Here is a 17,144-nt window from a genome sequence, read left to right as displayed (position 1 = left end):
GTGAACCGGAGCCGGTCAACTCTCATTTTTGGACCCTGCAACGACACCCCTCATATGGAAACCCCTATTTTCATAAGAATCCATGCAATCTAACATTCATCATTTGGTCATCATCATACATGGATAAAACGTGGATCCACTCTTCGTTGGAGACGTATATGACCCCGTGCTGGACGGACCAGTGGCCTCGTGGTCATTTTCGGCGGGGCGCGTCTCTGGTTTCTTTTACTCGTCGTCCTTGTTGAGTTCCGCGAAGAGCCGTTCCCGCCTCATGTCAGCGAGGTGGATACGATGGTGGTTCGTCGCCACCTCCCACTCGGATTGGGTCGAGTTGAGGATGGCTACTTGCTTCACCCCGAACTGCGCTACCGCCTCCGCAGCTTGGGCATGTTGGGACTTCGCCTCCGCCCCGGGCTCGACCTCCATGCCCAACGCCTCCTCCACCCCCTCTTACATGTCCTCCATGCCCATCTCATACTCCTCTTTTGAACATCCGACCTTTTTTAGGATCTTTGAACATCCGAGCTAATGAATAAAACTCAGTAGAGTTTTCTCTGAAGAAAAAAAAACTCTGCAGCTACCATGTAAAAAAAGAAACCCTGAAAATTTTCAAAAAGAAAAACCTCATAGACATCGAGTGTGCTCACGCGCATCAAGAGAGCAACGACTGAAAGTCTGAAACGCGTCAATCGGACCCCAATGCAACGTCCCTCTCCACCAACACAGATTCGAAACCGCTCGAGAAATCACCATGCATCTCTTCACAGCCACACAACATACGTAACCGCGTAAACCCCACTTTTCCAAGAAGCAGCTGCGAAGCAAACCCCACCGTCCTGCAGCTGCGGAGCTGCCTGACTAGTTGGCCCAGCAGGTCATACGCTCCGTCTCGTCTCATCTCACTATATAAGTCCAGCAGTGGAGCCTTCTCGGCGCATCATCGTTGTCGCCGTCAGCCCGTCACCATACGCTTTGCTCCTCCCCTCTCGCCTTCCGTTCCGCCACACCTGCGAAAACCCTACCTCCGAAGGCTGCTTCCCTGCTCATCGCATCGCCAGGCGAGATGTCAGGGCACCAGAAGGGCGGCGACATCGAGGCGGGGACATCCGGTGGCACTGCCACGGCGCCGGCGCAGGTGCTGTACCCCGGGATGGCGGAGAGCCCGGAGCTGCGCTGGGCGCTCATCCGGAAGATCTACGTCATCCTCTCCCTGCAGCTGCTCCTCACCGCCGTCGTCGCGGCTGTCGTCGTCAAGGTCCGCGCCATCCCGCACTTCTTCGTCTCCTCCTACGCCGGCCTCGGGGTCTACATCTCCATCCTCATCCTCCCCTTCATCGGTGAGAATTCACACTACCACCGTCTTTTCTGTTACTAATTTGTCTACGTTGGGTATCATTCCAATCCGATTGTACGGAGGGTTTCCGCGGGCGTATGGAATTCCCTTCTTGTTACTATTGCATTTAGAAGAAGGAAAAGTTGTGGCTGTTAATTTTTGAGGGCCTTCGTGAGAGGACATGACTAGATAGCTAAGAGCATCTTCAGCCGTTGGCCCCTTAGGGACGTATAAAATCGCCGCCTGGGATGAGCTGGCGCAAAAAATGGGCCGGAGGCGAGTTGGTTCCCAGCCGCCGGCCCAGGGCCGCCCCAGGGCCGCCCCAGGCGCGTTTAAAAAATAAAAAAGTATAGCAAATTTCGGCACAGTTCGACGAAGTTCGTCTAAACATGACAAATTTCGGCTAACTTGGGCATATATTTGGACAAAGTTTGCCGATTTTCATTACATAGCAAATATATAATAAACTGATCTAAAAGAAACTGGCTGAACACCGAGTAGTCGCCGTCGTCCCCGCCATCCTCGTCGTCGGCCTTCTCCTCCTTGACGCGGGCGCCCGTGCTGGACCCGGCGTCGCCATGGCGGACTGGTGGCGGCGGCGGCGCGTCGTCGTCGTCGCTGTCGTTGATGACGATGACTCCTTCTTCGTCGCGGCCCCGGCGGTGCTCCGCGAAGCGCTGCATGGCAGCGCACTGGCGCTCCATCGCCATCTTGAGGGAGTCCTGGCGTGCCCATTCAAGGGCCCCGTCGTCATCGCGCTCGACCTCGCCGTGCTCCGCCTTCACGGCGGCGAGCCCCGGCTCTGCCTTCACCGGCGCGAGCCCCGACTCCGTCTTTGGCTTGACGAAGCGCGGAGGAGGAGCCGACGAGGAGGCGCGCCGGCCGCCCTCGTTGATGACGATGCCGGCGCTGCGAGTGCGCCGGCCGAGCGGCGACTCCGCCGCGGGCTCGGCCTTGACGCCGAGCAGCGTCGGAGTGCCGGAGGAGTGCGAGGAAGAGCGTGAGGAGGAGGAAGAAGAGGAGGAGCCGAACCTCCTTGGCGCCCATGGCCCGTCGCATCGGTGGTGCGCCTGGGCGGCCGCCCTTGCCGGGGGGTACGCCAATGGCGGGTCGTTGCCGCCCTCGAGGTGCGTCAGCACGCCCTCGAGTGTGCGGCCGGGGACGCCCCACCACAGGTGGCGCCCCTTGCTGTTCTTCAGGCCGCCGACCACCGCCGCGCTGTTGGTGGATGCCATCCGCTGCTGCTGACGGCGCTCGAAGTACGCCGCCCAAGCCGCATGGTTGTCGGCGGCGTACTAGGGGGGGGGGAGAGTTGGGCGGCGGTGAGGGAGGCGCGCACGACGTCGACCTCCTCGGCGATGTAGGTGGGTTTGGCCACGGTGTCGGGCAACGGAGGAATCGGCACTCCCCCGTTGCTGAGCCTCCAGCCCGTAGGCCCGACGCGCATGTCCGGCGGAGCCGGGATGTTCGCCTGAAATAGGAGCCTGGACTCCTGTTCGCGGAGCGTGCGGCGGCCGAAGCCGTTGGCCGCCGCCTCGTCTCCAGGGAAACGCATGGCCATCAGGGAGGGGAGGGAGAGGGGAGGGGCTGGGCGGCGGCGCTCGGGAGAGGGGAAGGCTCGGCGGCGGCGCTCGGGAGAGGTATAGCTCGGCGGCGAGGGCTGGGCTGGTGTGGCCACAGGCGAGCGAGGCCACCGGCTTATATAGCCGCGCCGCGCCCGTGTGTACGTATCCGAGGGAGGGGAGGCGTCGGCGCGCCGTCCCGTGACGCGCCGCCCGTGTGGAATCAATGGCAAGGCTGACCGGCGGCGGCAGCCTTGCCATTGATTCCCCGCGGGAACCGAGGTGTTGGGGGAAGACGAGGCGCAGTGTCGCTGACGCAGCTGGCCCGCGGCTTTTTCGCGCCAAAACCACTCGCCTCGGCTTCCCTGGGCGCCCCCAGCGCGCCGGGTTCGGTCTGGGTCCGCCGACACAGATTTCGGCCCAGGCCGGCGAAAATCGGGCTCGTGGGGACGTGACTGGGCCGTTTTTTCAGCGCCAATGCGAAAAAATCACATGGGGAGGCCTTCCTGGAGGCGCGGCTGGAGATGCTCTAAGCTTTCCGTTTGCGTGCCCTCTGAATTACCTTTGGATGCCGTCGCCTCCCCGCAAAGCTATGTGTTGTGTTTTTGTGTCGAATATTTGGTACTAGTTGGGTTACGCTTGGACTTGGTGTTGTAGTGTGGGTAGGATACTTGTAGTGTCGGAGTCGGACACGTTGTACCCTTGGCCTATTATATATGAGAAGGCACCCCACGTTATAATTCATGACGACTAGATAGCGACAGGCTCGCAAGGGGGTGCTGGCGGCTTGTGCCGGTGCCCGGGTGGCCGGTGTTGCGGTATCTCGGGAAGGAGCGCCCGTAGTCATTGCCCCGGGGAGTAGGCGAGTTCACCGAACCTCGTTAACAAATCTCGGTGTCGTCATTGTTTTGTGATTGCTTGTTCCTTGGTGAATCAACCGCGTACCTTGAATTAATTCTAACAAATGGTATCAAAGCAAGGTTACGAAGAGATTGTTTTGCGTTGATCTAGATGACGACCATCGTTGAGTTCGTTGCAGAGTTGCGTATACCGCGGTCGACTTATTGGATCGGATGTCGACGAGATCGTATCAAGCGGTGGCAGCAGGAGCGCTCGGACCAGAAGCGCGTGGAGCCGTGGAAGTCCAAGGCGTGGACACGCACGTGAGGGCCAGCTGGGCTAGCCTTGCCGATCAAGTCGGGCGCGGGCGTGCGGCACAGGGACTCCGAGGCGTGCACGCGGCTGGAGCGAAGCAGCGGTGCAGCAATCATACCGGATTTGTTTTGGAAAAAAAAAGTCGGGGCCGAGTCCCTGGAGGCAACGGCCTCGTGCCAAAAGCGGAGAGCTACAGCTGCAAATAAAAGCTGCAGCAGGCGTACGGCCAAGGCACGAGAAACAGATCCAATCGGCAGAAGAAAAAGGCCATCGCTTGTTGTGGCATCCATCGGAATTAGCAAGGGCAAGGCAAAGCAATTAGCTTAGCAATCGGAAGTTGAGCCAAGGGAGGAGCATATCACGTGAAGACCAACTGGTTAGTTATTACTACTAGTACGTGGACGTTTTGTTCGTCTACCTGGGGATCACGGGAAGACTGTTTGGTTATTTTTCATGGAGTCAGCCGTACAAAGAACTATGGCGTCATCGGGTATCAGGTTTGAGGTGCAAAGCAGAAGGCCGGATCACGGCGGCTATGTCTCTCATGTCATATGCTGAGAAACTGGCTCTAATGAACTCGCTAGTCACCTTCCTAGCCATTTACCCCATGGGAGTCTTGTGGCTTCCCCCGAAAATTGTTGAACAACTTGATAAAATTCGAAGACATGGCCTCTGGAAGGAAAGAACCGAGACAGGTGATAAATCCACCCCACTGGCTGCTTGGGATATGATCTGCCGACCAAAAAAGAATGGAGGTTTGGGTGTGCTCAATCTTAAAGTCCAAAACGATGCGATGTTGCTCAAAATGCTTCACAAATTCTACAACCGCTTGGATACGCCCTGGGTAAAACTTATCTGGGACACCTACTACTCGGATGCGATCCCACATGTGACAACCACTTGTGGATCTTTTTGGTGGCGCGAACTGGTGAAACTCATGCCAATCTATCGAGGGGTCACGAAAGTTTTGATTAAAGATGGTAGGACGACTTTATTTTGGAAAGATGATTGGAACCAACATGTTCTTCAGGAGGCCTTCCCCCGAGCATTCTCCTACACCACACTTGAAGATGCCTCGGTCAGCACGATGCTCACAATTTCCAATGTAAGGGCGGCGTTCCATCTTCCCCTCTCTATCCAGGCACATGCAGAGCTGCAAGCCCTACTGAGTGAGATCAGGTCCATCACCCTTTCCGGGGACGCAGACAAATGGGTCTGTACATGGGGGGCACAGGTTTTCAAAACCACAGATTATTACAAGTTCTTCCGTGAGGTCATTGCCCATGCTGCCTTTAAATGGTTGTGGAAAGCCAAAAGCATACCCAAGATCAAAGTGTTTGGGTGGTTCTTACTGGTGGATCACCTCAATACACGTAATATGCTGAAACGTAGCACTATAACATCAGGACTAATTTAGACTGCCTACTCTGTGGGGAACATGTGGAAGAAACTGTTGCTCATCTCTTCTTTCACTGCACATTCAGTACGCGTTGCTGGCATGATCTCAAGATTTCTTGGCCGGAGGATGGCAACCGCTTGGACTTGATGACACACCTAAAATCAAGGCACCAACACAAACTCATCATGGATGTTTTCCTTGTGGCTGCTTGGAGCCTCTGGAAAGAAAGGAACAACAATTACTTCCGACAAGTGACTCCATCCTTCTCATCTTGGAAAGCCAGATTCTGGACAGATTTTTCAAACATTGTCTACAAACTACCTGAGCATAAGAAACATCTGATTTCTGACTTCCTAGACTCCATAGTTTGACCACTCTAGTTGTAGCTTTCCCCTGAGTCATGATTTGTAACTCTTAACTCTTGTATAGTTACACTCCCCCCCAACCCCCTTGTAAAGACTATCTGATCTTTAATATAATTTGCAGTAGGAGCCTTTCTTACTGTTTAACCTTCAAAAAAAAGGGTGAAAGCTTTGTTGGCACAACAGGGACGCTTGAAGGCGTTGTTGCAGGAAGCCAAGCCAGCTAAGATGGAGGCGGATGACTGGGAGGAGTTACAATTGAAAGCAGCCGGGACTATACGGTTGTGTTTGTCGGACCAGGTTATTTATCATGTGATGGATGAGAATTCGCCGAAGAAGATCTAGGAGAAGCTGGAAAGTCAGTTTATGTCCAAGACTGCGACGACCAAAGTGTATCTGAAGCAAAAGTTGTATGGGATGAGGATGCAGGAGGGGTGTAACGCCCTCGATGCGGCTATAGCTCCCACGCGTCGAAGCACGACTTAGAGGCATAACCGCATTGAAAGCAATGTCGCAAGTGAGGTAATCTTCAGACAACCCATGTAATACATAAGGGAAAGAGATACATAGTTGGTTTGCAATCTCCACTTCACACAATTACATAAATAAAGCATTACATCATCCAAGTACAATCAGGGCCCGACTATGGAGCCAAAATAAAAGAAGAACCCCAAATGCGACAAGGTCCCCGATCGACCCCAACTGGGCTCCACTACTGATCAACTAGAACGAAACAACATAAAGGACAAGATATTCATCGAGCTCCTCCTTGAGCTTGGTTGCGTCACCTGCTCGGTAACATCGGCACCTGCAAACTGGTTTTTGGAAGTATCTGTGAGTCACGGGGACTCAGCAATCTCGCACCCTCGCGATCAAGACTATTTAAGCTTATGGGTAAGGTAAAGGTAAGAGGTGGAGCTGCAGCAAGCGACTAGCATATATGGTGGCTAACATATTCGCAAAAGAGAGCGAGAAGAGAAGGCAAAAGCACGGTCGAGAAACTATGATCAAGAAGTGATCCTAGAACAACCTCCGTCAAGCATAACACCAACACCGTGTTCACTTCCCAGACTCCGCCGGAAAGAGACCATCACGGTAACACACGCGGTTGATGCATTTTAATTAAGGTCAACTTCAGGTTTTCTACAACCGGACGTTAACAAATTCCCATCTGCCCATAACCGCGGGCACGGCTTTCGAAAGTTCAAATCCCTGCAGGGGTGTCCCAACTTAGCCCATGACAAGCTCTCACGGTCAACGAAGGATATTCCTTCTAGCGGGAAGACCCGATCAGACTCGGAATCCCGGCTACAGACATTTCGACAAGGTAAAACTAAACCAGCAACACCGCCCGAATGTGCCGACAAATTCTGATAGGAGCTGCACATATCTCTTTCTCAGGGCACACTCAGATTGTCTTAGGTACGGGTAGGCCAGCCCAGAGTTGCCCCTGGTGGCCACCGGCTGATGAAGCTATGTACCTAGGGTAGGGTCATGGGCCTGTCCTAACTGCCCTACCCAAGGACATCTCTAGAAGAAATCACCTTTCAATCGACTTGAAGGTGTTCCACTCGACAGACTCGAAGACACTCGACCGAGAAGCAATCACTCGACCAAGATCCAACCACTCGACGGCCAGGAGACCTAAAGTCACTCCGCACGCTAACGGTCGGACATTAAATAGCTTTTATGGTCATCATAGCACTTTATTACCAGCATTACCAGTAACGCCCCGTCTTAATGTACATTGAACCCTTTGTAACGTGGGCTGGCCGGGGTCCTGGCACACTCTATATAAGCCACCCCCCTCCTCCGAGACAAGGGTTCGCACCCCTGTAATCCATACCCGCATAATCCAGTCGACCGCCTCCGGGCCCCGAGACGTAGGGCTATTACTTCCTCCGAGAAGGGCCTGAACTCGTAAACCTCGCGTGTAACAACTTCCCAATAGCTAGGATCTAGCCTCTCCATACTCACCCCCCTACATCACTGTCAGAGTCGGAACCACGACAGTTGGCGCCCACCATGGGGCCGGAATCTTAGCACTTAGTTGGAGAAGTTGCGATCTTTTTCGATCCCTTTGATCATGGTTTCTTGTGGAGTTTTGGTGGAGGGTCGCGAGATTCGTATCGGCGCGCTCACCTTCATCGCCGATGACTCCGCCTGGCTTCAGGAGGCACCGCTCGACATCGACACGCTCCCCGTCCACGGCGCGACGCACTTCCGCGCGTGCATTCGTGGCGTCCTCCTGCCGCAACCGTCGACCCAGTATCGGTCGACCCCTGCGTCGTCTTCCCACCCTGTCTCCCACCAGCGCAAGCGCTCCGGTCGGTCGAGACTTCAGCGGTGGGTGAGGCACGCCGTGGCCCGCCAGTCGGCAGCCCCACAAGTTGCGGCAATCGAGCCCGCCGAGTCCCTCTATGGCCTGTTCGACCTGTCGACTAGCTCCGTGGGGACCGCATCCGAGTGCGACAGCAGCGACCCAGCGGCTGAGGTTCTGGCGGTCGATGGGGCACACAGTCCCCCCGGTTTCCCTCGCGCTAACGGAGCTACGGGCGGAGGCGACCCGTCGCGTCCCCACGATGAGTATCTGCCCGAACCTCTCACGTCGTTACAGCGAGAGGAGCTTCGCCGCCGGAACATGCACGCACTCCACACTCCTATCGTCGGAGAAACCCCCGAGGCCCGGGCCTTGGAGGACGTGCGCCTTGCTAACCTGGCCGAGCGCACTCGACTGGAGAATCTCCAGCGAATACTCGACGAGCAAGCACGTCAGCAGGCTCCCGAGTCTAGTCGACGTCCGCTAGCTCCCGAGTCCAGTCGGCGCCGGCTCTTCTCACCGCCTCAGGTATATCGAACCCCAGTTCAGAATTTGGCCGCTGCATCCCGTATAGCAGAATCAATTCAGCCATCCCAGTCAGAGGCAGGCAGGGGCTTGTTGCAGATCAGAGCATTGCTCCGGGCGGCAGGAAACCAGAATTCCGTCGTTTCTCAGTCGCGGGATAGGATCCACACTCGATCTGTTGCAGCAGACACAGTCCAGTCGGCCCACAGCCCGAGATCGCCCCCGAGGCGTGAGGGACGTGATGACCGGCATGATCAGTACAGGAGGAATGAGCAGTATGACCATCGATTCGGTCGAGATGATCGACGTCGAGTGCCAACCCCTCCCCCGAGGAGAGGGTCATATGCGCCTCGACGGCAAGATGACAGACGCCCTCACAGTGTTGGGCAGAGGATTCCAGTCGACCCCAGAGATCCAGGCTTTGATGCGAGGTCTATCCTCGTTCAAGGTTTGGTCGACAGGAACAGGGCTCATCGAGAGGGCCACAACAGAGATGCGCCTGCCAGCAGCAGCAGAGTACGTGTTTCAGGACCAGAGTGCTTCAGTCGAGCCATCAGGGCCGCAGTGATTCCTCCCAATTTTAGGCTGGCAACTGGAGTCAGCAAGTTCACCGGCGAGTCCAAGCCTGACACTTGGCTCGAAGATTACCGAGTGGCTGTACAGATTGGCGGTGGCAATGATGAAGTGGCCATGAAGCATTTGCCTCTTATGTTGGAGGGCTCAGCCAGAGCGTGGTTGAATCAGTTGGCACCTAGCAGCATTTACACCTGGGAGGACCTCTCCCGAGTGTTTGTTACGACCTTTGAAGGAACATGCAAACGACCTGCAGGCCTCACAGAGTTACGGTCTTGCGTGCAGAAGCCGAATGAAACTCTGAGGGATTACATCCAGAGGTGGATCACGCTGCACCACACAGTTGAGAACGTGCCAGACCATCAAGCAGTTTGCGCTTTCAAAGAGGGTGTTAAATACAGAGAGTTGAATCTGAAGTTCGGTCGAACTGGAGAGATGTCTCTGAATCGGATGATGGAGATCGCCACCAAGTACGCTAATGGTGAAGACGAGGACCGACTCCGAAGCGGCAAGCTCAAAGCAGTCGCCCAAGAAACTGGAGGAAACTCCACTCGGAAACAGAAGCGGAAGGCCGAGGCAGCTGCTCCCGGGGAGGCCCTGGCCGTTGCCCAGGGAAACTTCAAGGGGAAACCCAAGGGCACCTGGAAGCCCAAGAAGGTCAAAGATCAAGACGGGAATGATGTTTTGGACTTACCGTGTCACATCCACACCAAGAAAGACGAAGAGGGTAATTTTATTTACCCGAAGCATACCACTCGACAGTGCCGGCTCCTGATCCAGCAGTTTTAGGGCAAGCAGCCCAAAGATAAGGAAAAAGAGCCAGACAGGATTGAAGACAAAGAAGACAGTGACGATGGATACCCCCAGATCAATTCCACCCTGATGATTTTTGCTGATGTTGAGAGCAAGAGTTGACTGAAAGTCATTAACCGTGAGGTGAACATGGTTGCCCCGGCAACACCCAATTACCTGAAGTGGTCGCAGACTGCCATCACATTCGACCAGTCGGATCACCCGACGCACATTGCCACCCCTGGGAGGCAAGCTTTGGTGGTCGACCCAGTTGTCGAAGGCACTCGACTGACCAAAGTATTGATGGACGGCGGCAGTGGCCTGAACATACTGTACTCCGAGACTTTGAAAGGGATGGGCATTCCGATGTCCAGACTTAGTACCAGCAACATGAGCTTCCATGGAGTCATTCCTGGGAAGAAAGCCGAGTCGCTTGGCCAGATTTCTCTTGATGTAGTTTTCGGTGATTCAAAGAATTACTGCAAGGAAAGGTTGACATTCGAAGTTGTAGACTTCCAGAGTGCCTATCATGCCATTTTGGGTAGGCCAGCTTACACACGCTTCATGGCGCGACCATGTTACGTGTATCTCAAACTGAAGATGCCTGGCCCCAAAGGTGTGATCACTGTTACTGGCAGCCGAAAGAAAGCAGAAGAATGCTTTCAGAAAGGCTCAAAGATCGCTGACGCTCAGATGGTAGTAGTCGAACTGAAAGAGTACCAAAAGACTGCCGATCCGAGTGAATTGCTGCGAGCCAAGAAGCCCGCCTCAGAATCAGCTTTTCAGTCGGCTGGCGAAACAAAGACAGTCCACATTCACCCGACCGACCCCGACGCTGCTCCGACTCACATCTCGACGACGCTCGACTCCAAATAGGAAGAAGCGCTCATCCAGCTCCTCCGTGAGAACTGGGATATCTTCGCATGGAAACCCTCTGACATGCCTGGAGTTCCCAGAAAGCTGGCTGACCACCGTCTACAAGTCGACCCAAAATTCAAGCCTGTGAAGGAACATCTTCGACGGTCCGCCGTCCAGAAGAAGCAAGCCATTGGCGAGGAAGTGGCTCGGCTCTTAGCAGCAGAGTTCATCCGAGAGATTTACCACTCCGAGTGGCTCGCCAATGTCATCATGGTCCCCAAAAAGGACAAGTCGCTCCGCATGTGCATTGACTTCAAGCATATCAATCGGGCCTGCCCGAAAGATCATTTTCCCCTCCCTCGCATCGACCAAATAGTCGACTCGACTGCGGGGTGCGAGAGACTGTCTTTCCTAGACGCCTATTCCGGGTACCATCAGATCCGTCTGTATGGGCCCGACGAGATCAAAACAGCTTTCATCACTCCATTGGGGTGCTTTTGTTACGTCACCATGTCGTTCGGCCTCAAGAACGCCGGAGCCATGTTCATGAGAATGATTTAGAAGTGTTTACTCACTCAAATCAGTCGGAATGTGGAGGCATACATGGACGATATCGTGGTCAAGTCCCGAAAAGGTTCCGACCTGCGGGCTGACCTTGCTGAAACCTTTGCCAATCTCAGGAGGTATGATATCAAGCTCAATCCATCAAAGTGCACATTCGGAGTTCCAGGTGGAAAGTTACTCGGTTTTCTCGTTTCCAAACGAGGGATCGACGCCAATCCTGAGAAAATTGGCACCATACTCCGGATGAAGCGTCCTGTATGCGTGCACGATGTCCAAAAGCTTACAGGCTGCTTGGCCGCTTTAAGTCGATTCATTTCTCGTCTCGGTGAAAAGGCGTTGCCTCTTTACCGACTGATGAAGAAGTCTGACAAATTCGAGTGGACTCCAGAAGCTGATGCAGCGTTTGCAGATCTCAAAGCTCTGCTCTCCACCCAGCCGGTGCTTGCTGCCCCAATCAGCAAAGAACCTTTGCTGCTTTACATTGCAGCCACAGGACAAGTTGTCAGCACAGTACTTACGGTCGAGCGGGAAGAGGAAGGAAAGGCCTTCAGAGTTCAGCGCCCAGTCTATTACGTGTCTGAAGTCTTGACCCCTTCAAAACAAAGATACCCCCATTACCAGAAGCTTGTATATGGGATTTACATGACCACAAAGAAGGTTGCACATTACTTCTCTGACCACTCCATTACAGTCGTCAGCGACGCCCCACTGTCAGAGATTCTGCACAACAGAGATGCAACTGGTCGAGTGGCCAAGTGGGCGATTGAACTCCTTCCCTTAGATATCAAGTTTGAGGCAAAGAAGGCTATCAAGTCCCAAGCAATCGCAGATTTCATCGCCGAGTGGATTGAACAGCAACTTTCGACTCAGGTTCACTCGGAGCACTGGACCATGTTCTTCGATGGATCTAAGATGCTTAATGGTTCCGGCGCGGGAGTAGTCTTAGTCTCCCCCCGAGGAGATAAGCTCAGATATGTTCTCCAGATTCACTTTGATTCCTCCAATAATGAAGCAGAGTATGAAGCACTTTTGTATGGGTTGCGCATGGCCATTTCACTCGGCGTCCGTCGCCTCATGGTCTATGGCGATTCGGATTTAGTGGTTAATCAAGTGATGAAGGAGTGGGACGTCAGAAGTCCGGCTATGACCGGTTACTGCAACGCAGTAAGAAAGCTAGAAAAGAAATTTGAGGGGTTGGAGCTTCATCACATTCCCCGACTGAAAAATCAGGCAGCTGATGATCTGGCAAAGATAGGCTCCAAGAGGGAAGCCATTCCCAGCAACGTGTTCCTGGAACACATCCACTCGCCGTCAGTCCAAGAAGATCCCTTCACAGAAGAAACCCCGCAGCCGAAAAGTGCCACAGATCCGACTGAAGTCGAAGTTCCTGCCGTGGTCGACCTAATCATGGAAGTCTTGGCGATCACTCCCGACTGGACGGTACCGTACATCACGTATATCCTAAGAAAAGAACTCCCGGAAGACGAAGAAGAGGCTCGACAGATCGTCCGTCGATCCAAGGCCTTCACAGTCATAAAAGGACAGTTGTACAGAGAAAGCGCGACTGGAATCGGTCAGAAGTGCATAACACCGGAAGAAGGTCAGATGATCCTTGATGAGATCCACTCGGGGACCTGTGGTCACCATGCGTCCTCTCGGACCATTGTGGCCAAAGCATACCGAGCGGGATTTTACAGGCCAAGAGCAAATGAGATGGCAAAGGAGATAGTCGACAAGTGTGAGGGGTGTCAGTTCTACTCCAACATGTCACGCAAGCCCGCATCAGCCCTGAAGACCATTCCACTCGTCTGGCCCTTCGCTGTCTGGGGACTGGACATGGTCGGTCCTCTGAGAACAGGCAGGAGCGGTTTCACCCATGTGCTTGTGGCAGTCGACAAGTTTACCAAATGGATTGAATCTAAACCCATCAAGAACCTCGATGCTTGCACTGCTATTAGTTTCGTCAGAGGACTAACATTCAGATATGGAGTCCCTCACAGCATCATCATTGACAATGGGTCAAACTTCGATTCAGACTTGTTCAGAGCCTTTTGCGCCTCTCAAGGCACTCGAGTCGACTATGCATCAGTCGCCCATCCCCAGTCGAATGGACAAGCTGAAAGAGCAAATGGTCTGATCCTCAAAGGACTAAAACCTCGACTAATGCGTGATCTCAAGCACGCGGCAGGTGCCTGGGTTGACGAGCTTCCATCAGTTCTATGGGGATTAAGGACCACCCCTAACCGGTCGACTGGAAGAACCCCATTCTTTCTTGTTTATGGAGCCGAAGTCGTTCTGCCAAGTGATCTCCTTCACAACGCTCCCCGAGTCGAGCTTTACACCGAAGATGAAGCAGAACAGGCTCGGCAAGATGCAGTAGACCTCCTGGAAGAAGAAAGAGAGATGGCCATGATTAGATCAACCATTTATCAGCAAGACTTGCGTCGATTCCATGCCCGACATGTGAAGAGTCGAGCCTTCTAAGAAGGAGATTTGGTCCTCCGAGTGGATCAACAGAAACCACACAAGCTTGCTCCTACTTGGGAAGGCCCCTTCATCATCACCAGAGTCCTCCACAACGGAGCGTATCACCTCTACAATGTTGATCGCCAGATCGATGAGCCGCGAGCTTGGAACGCGGAGCTGCTCCGCCACTTTTACACTTAAGTTCCTTCCTATAAAGATGTAATAAGAGAAACTTCCATAGTTCATTTTTATCAAAGACAAGAGTGTTCCAATGATTGCTGTTACTTTTGTTTACATACGAAAACCCCCAGTGGGTGACCTAGTCGCGAATCCGTTTCGCCTAAGTTCAGAAAAAAAATCCTACCGAGTGGAGGGCAAACCTCCCACTCGGGGGCTTAGCTGCAGTCCAGCACTCGCCTAAGTTCTCCTACAAAGAGACTTAGCTGCAGTTAGCACTCGCCTAAGTTTGAAAAATCCTACCGAGTGGAGAGCAAACCTCCCACTCGGGGGCTTAGCTGCAGTCCAGCACTCGCCTAAGTTCTCCTACGAAGAAACTTAGCTGCAGTCAGCACTCGCCTAAGTTTGAAAAATCCTACCGAGTGGAGAGCAAACCTCCCACTCGGGGGCTTAGCTGCAGTTCTGCACTCGCCTGAGTTCTCCTACAAAGAGACTTAGCTACAGTCAGCACTCGCCTAAGTTTGAAAAATCCTACCGAGTGGAGAGCAAACCTCCCACTCCGGGGGGGGGGGGGGCTTAGCTGCAGTCCAGCACTTGCCTAAGTTCTCCTGCAAAGAGACTTAGCTGCAGTCAGCACTCGCCTAAGTTTGAAAAATCCTACCGAGTGGAGAGCAAACCTCCCACTCGGGGGCTTAGCTGCAGTCCAGCACTTGCCTAAGTTCTCCTATGAAGAAACTTAGCTGCAGTCAGCACTCGCCTGAGTTTGAAAAATCCTACCGAGTGGAGAGCAAACCTCCCACTCAGGAGCTTAGCTGCAGTCCAGCACTCGCCTAAGTTCTCCTGCGAAGAGATTTAGCTGCAGTCAGCACTCGCCTAAGTTTGAAAAATCCTACCGAGTGGAGAGCAAACCTCCCACTCGGGAGCTTAGCTGCAGTCCAGCACTCGCCTAAGTTCTCCTGCGAAGAGATTTAGCTGCAGTCAGCACTCGCCTAAGTTTGAAAAATCCTACCGAGTGGAGAGCAAACCTCCCACTCGGGGGCTTAGCTGCAGTCCAGCACTCGCCTAAGTTTCCTACGAAGAAACTTAGCTGCAGTCAGCACTCGCCTAAGTTTGAAAAATCCTACCGAGTGGAGAGCAAACCTCCCACTCGGGGCTTAGCTGCAGTCCAGCACTTGCCTAAGTTCTCCTACGAAGAAACTTAGCTGCAGTCAGCACTGGCCTGAGTTTGAAAAATCCTACCGAGTGGAGAGCAAACCTCCCACTCAGGAGCTTAGCTGCAGTCCAGCACTCGCCTAAGTTCTCCTGCGAAGAGATTTAGCTGCAGTCAGCACTCGCCTAAGTTTGAAAAATCCTACCGAGTGGAGAGCAAACCTCCCACTCGGGGGCTTAGCTGCAGTTCTGCACTCGCCTGAGTTCTCCTACAAAGAGACTTAGCTACAGTCAGCACTCGCCTAAGTTTGAAAAATCCTACCGAGTGGAGAGCAAACCTCCCACTCCGGGGGGGGGGGGGCTTAGCTGCAGTCCAGCACTTGCCTAAGTTCTCCTGCAAAGAGACTTAGCTGCAGTCAGCACTCGCCTAAGTTCGAAATCCTACCGAGCGAGAGCAAACCTCCCGCTCGGAGGCTTAGCTGCAGCCCAGCGCTCGCCTAAGTATGAAACACACCTCATTTCCCAAGGACGACGATGGCAGGTCGACTACTACCTTCTCCTTCGGAGCTGCACCACAGACACAAAGTTATTTCGAGTGAAGACCAAATTCCACTCGACGGGTCATCCACAAAGAGATTCAAATAAAGCCTAAAAGGTCCCAGAGACCTCAGATCAAAGTACTCGAGCCCCCGGCTCGGTAGAGTTTAACAGTTACACTTCCACTTGGCATTCCGAGGCAAATTTAAGGCAGAGTTTAACGGATTACAAAATACACTCGGCATTCCGAGGCAAGTTTTTTTCATTCCTCAGGAGGAGGAGGACTGGCAGGGGCGACAAACTCATCCAAGTCTGATCCCATCTGCGATACGGGTAGCAACAGCAATAAATGTCTCCATGAAGTCCTGGAAGTTGTGCTTCCTCGTGTTGGCGACTTGGATGGCGGCCAGCTTCTCCTCCCGCACCTCCTTGCAATGGACGCGGACCAGAGACAGAGCCACGTCAGCGCCACACCAAGCTGAAGACTTCTTCCACTCCTGCACTCGGTCAGGGATTCCATTGAGTCGAGTCATCAGAGACTCGAGATCATTCTGGAGCGAAGACTCTGGCCAAAGCGTCGGGTCGATCCGCGTCATGGCAACCTTTAGTCGAGCCAAGTAATCCACGACACCGTCAACACGAGATTCCAGTCGGAGCAGGTTCATGGCAGCTTCATCTTTCACCGGAGAGTTGATTGGATCCAAACCTGTTTCGATCTGCCCAGTCTCCTCTTCAAAGTTCTGGCAAAGTTCTGCATACACGACCCAAGGATAAGTCAAATTTCGTAAAACTGAGTCGACAAAAAAAAACCCAGTCGGAACTGAGTGTGCACCTTCGAGCTTGATGTACAACTTCTTGGCAAAGCTCCTCAAGTAGCTCTCCAGGTCGTCCCTCCTGCGAGCAACGCCTTCCATCTTCTCGTTCAGGGTGAGGTTCTCCTTCTTCCAACACGAACACTCCCTGTTGGCTTCATTCAGAGCGGTCTTCAACTTGGTATTCTCTCCTTCTAATTGGTCGACCGAAGCCAGCTTCTGTGCGGCCAGAGCGGTCTTGTCATCAGCCTCCTTACGGGCAGCAGCCAAGTCCTGATCCTTCTTCGCCAGAGCTTCTTTCAGTTTTTCTGCAAAAAATGATGGTTGAGTCGGAGAAAGCGAAAAGATACTCAAGCCTAAAAACTAACCAGTCGACAAAGGCGTCTTACCTGCGTCGCCGTCTCTGACCTTCTGTAGCTCTGTCCTAGCCAGCTCCAAATCAAGGTTCATTTGAATTTGCTGCTTCTCCAAATCAGCCAAGCGGGTTCCAAGATCACAAGATTTCTGAAGTCAAAGGGGAGGAGTTACAATTTCAGTAAAAAAAAGAGCAACAAAGGCAA

General features: G+C 53.5%; 1 pseudogene; it reads left to right on the top strand.

Annotated features, from left to right (window-relative positions):
• Positions 1-954: 954 nt before the first annotated feature.
• Positions 955-17,144, top strand: part of LOC123059350 (protein LIFEGUARD 2-like) — a 35,391-nt pseudogene continuing 19,201 nt past the window's right edge.

The sequence above is a fragment of the Triticum aestivum genome, chromosome 3A (assembly GCF_018294505.1).
Source record: "Triticum aestivum cultivar Chinese Spring chromosome 3A, IWGSC CS RefSeq v2.1, whole genome shotgun sequence".
Classification (NCBI taxonomy): domain Eukaryota; kingdom Viridiplantae; phylum Streptophyta; class Magnoliopsida; order Poales; family Poaceae; genus Triticum; species Triticum aestivum.
This window is presented reverse-complemented; position numbering and strand designations above follow the sequence as displayed.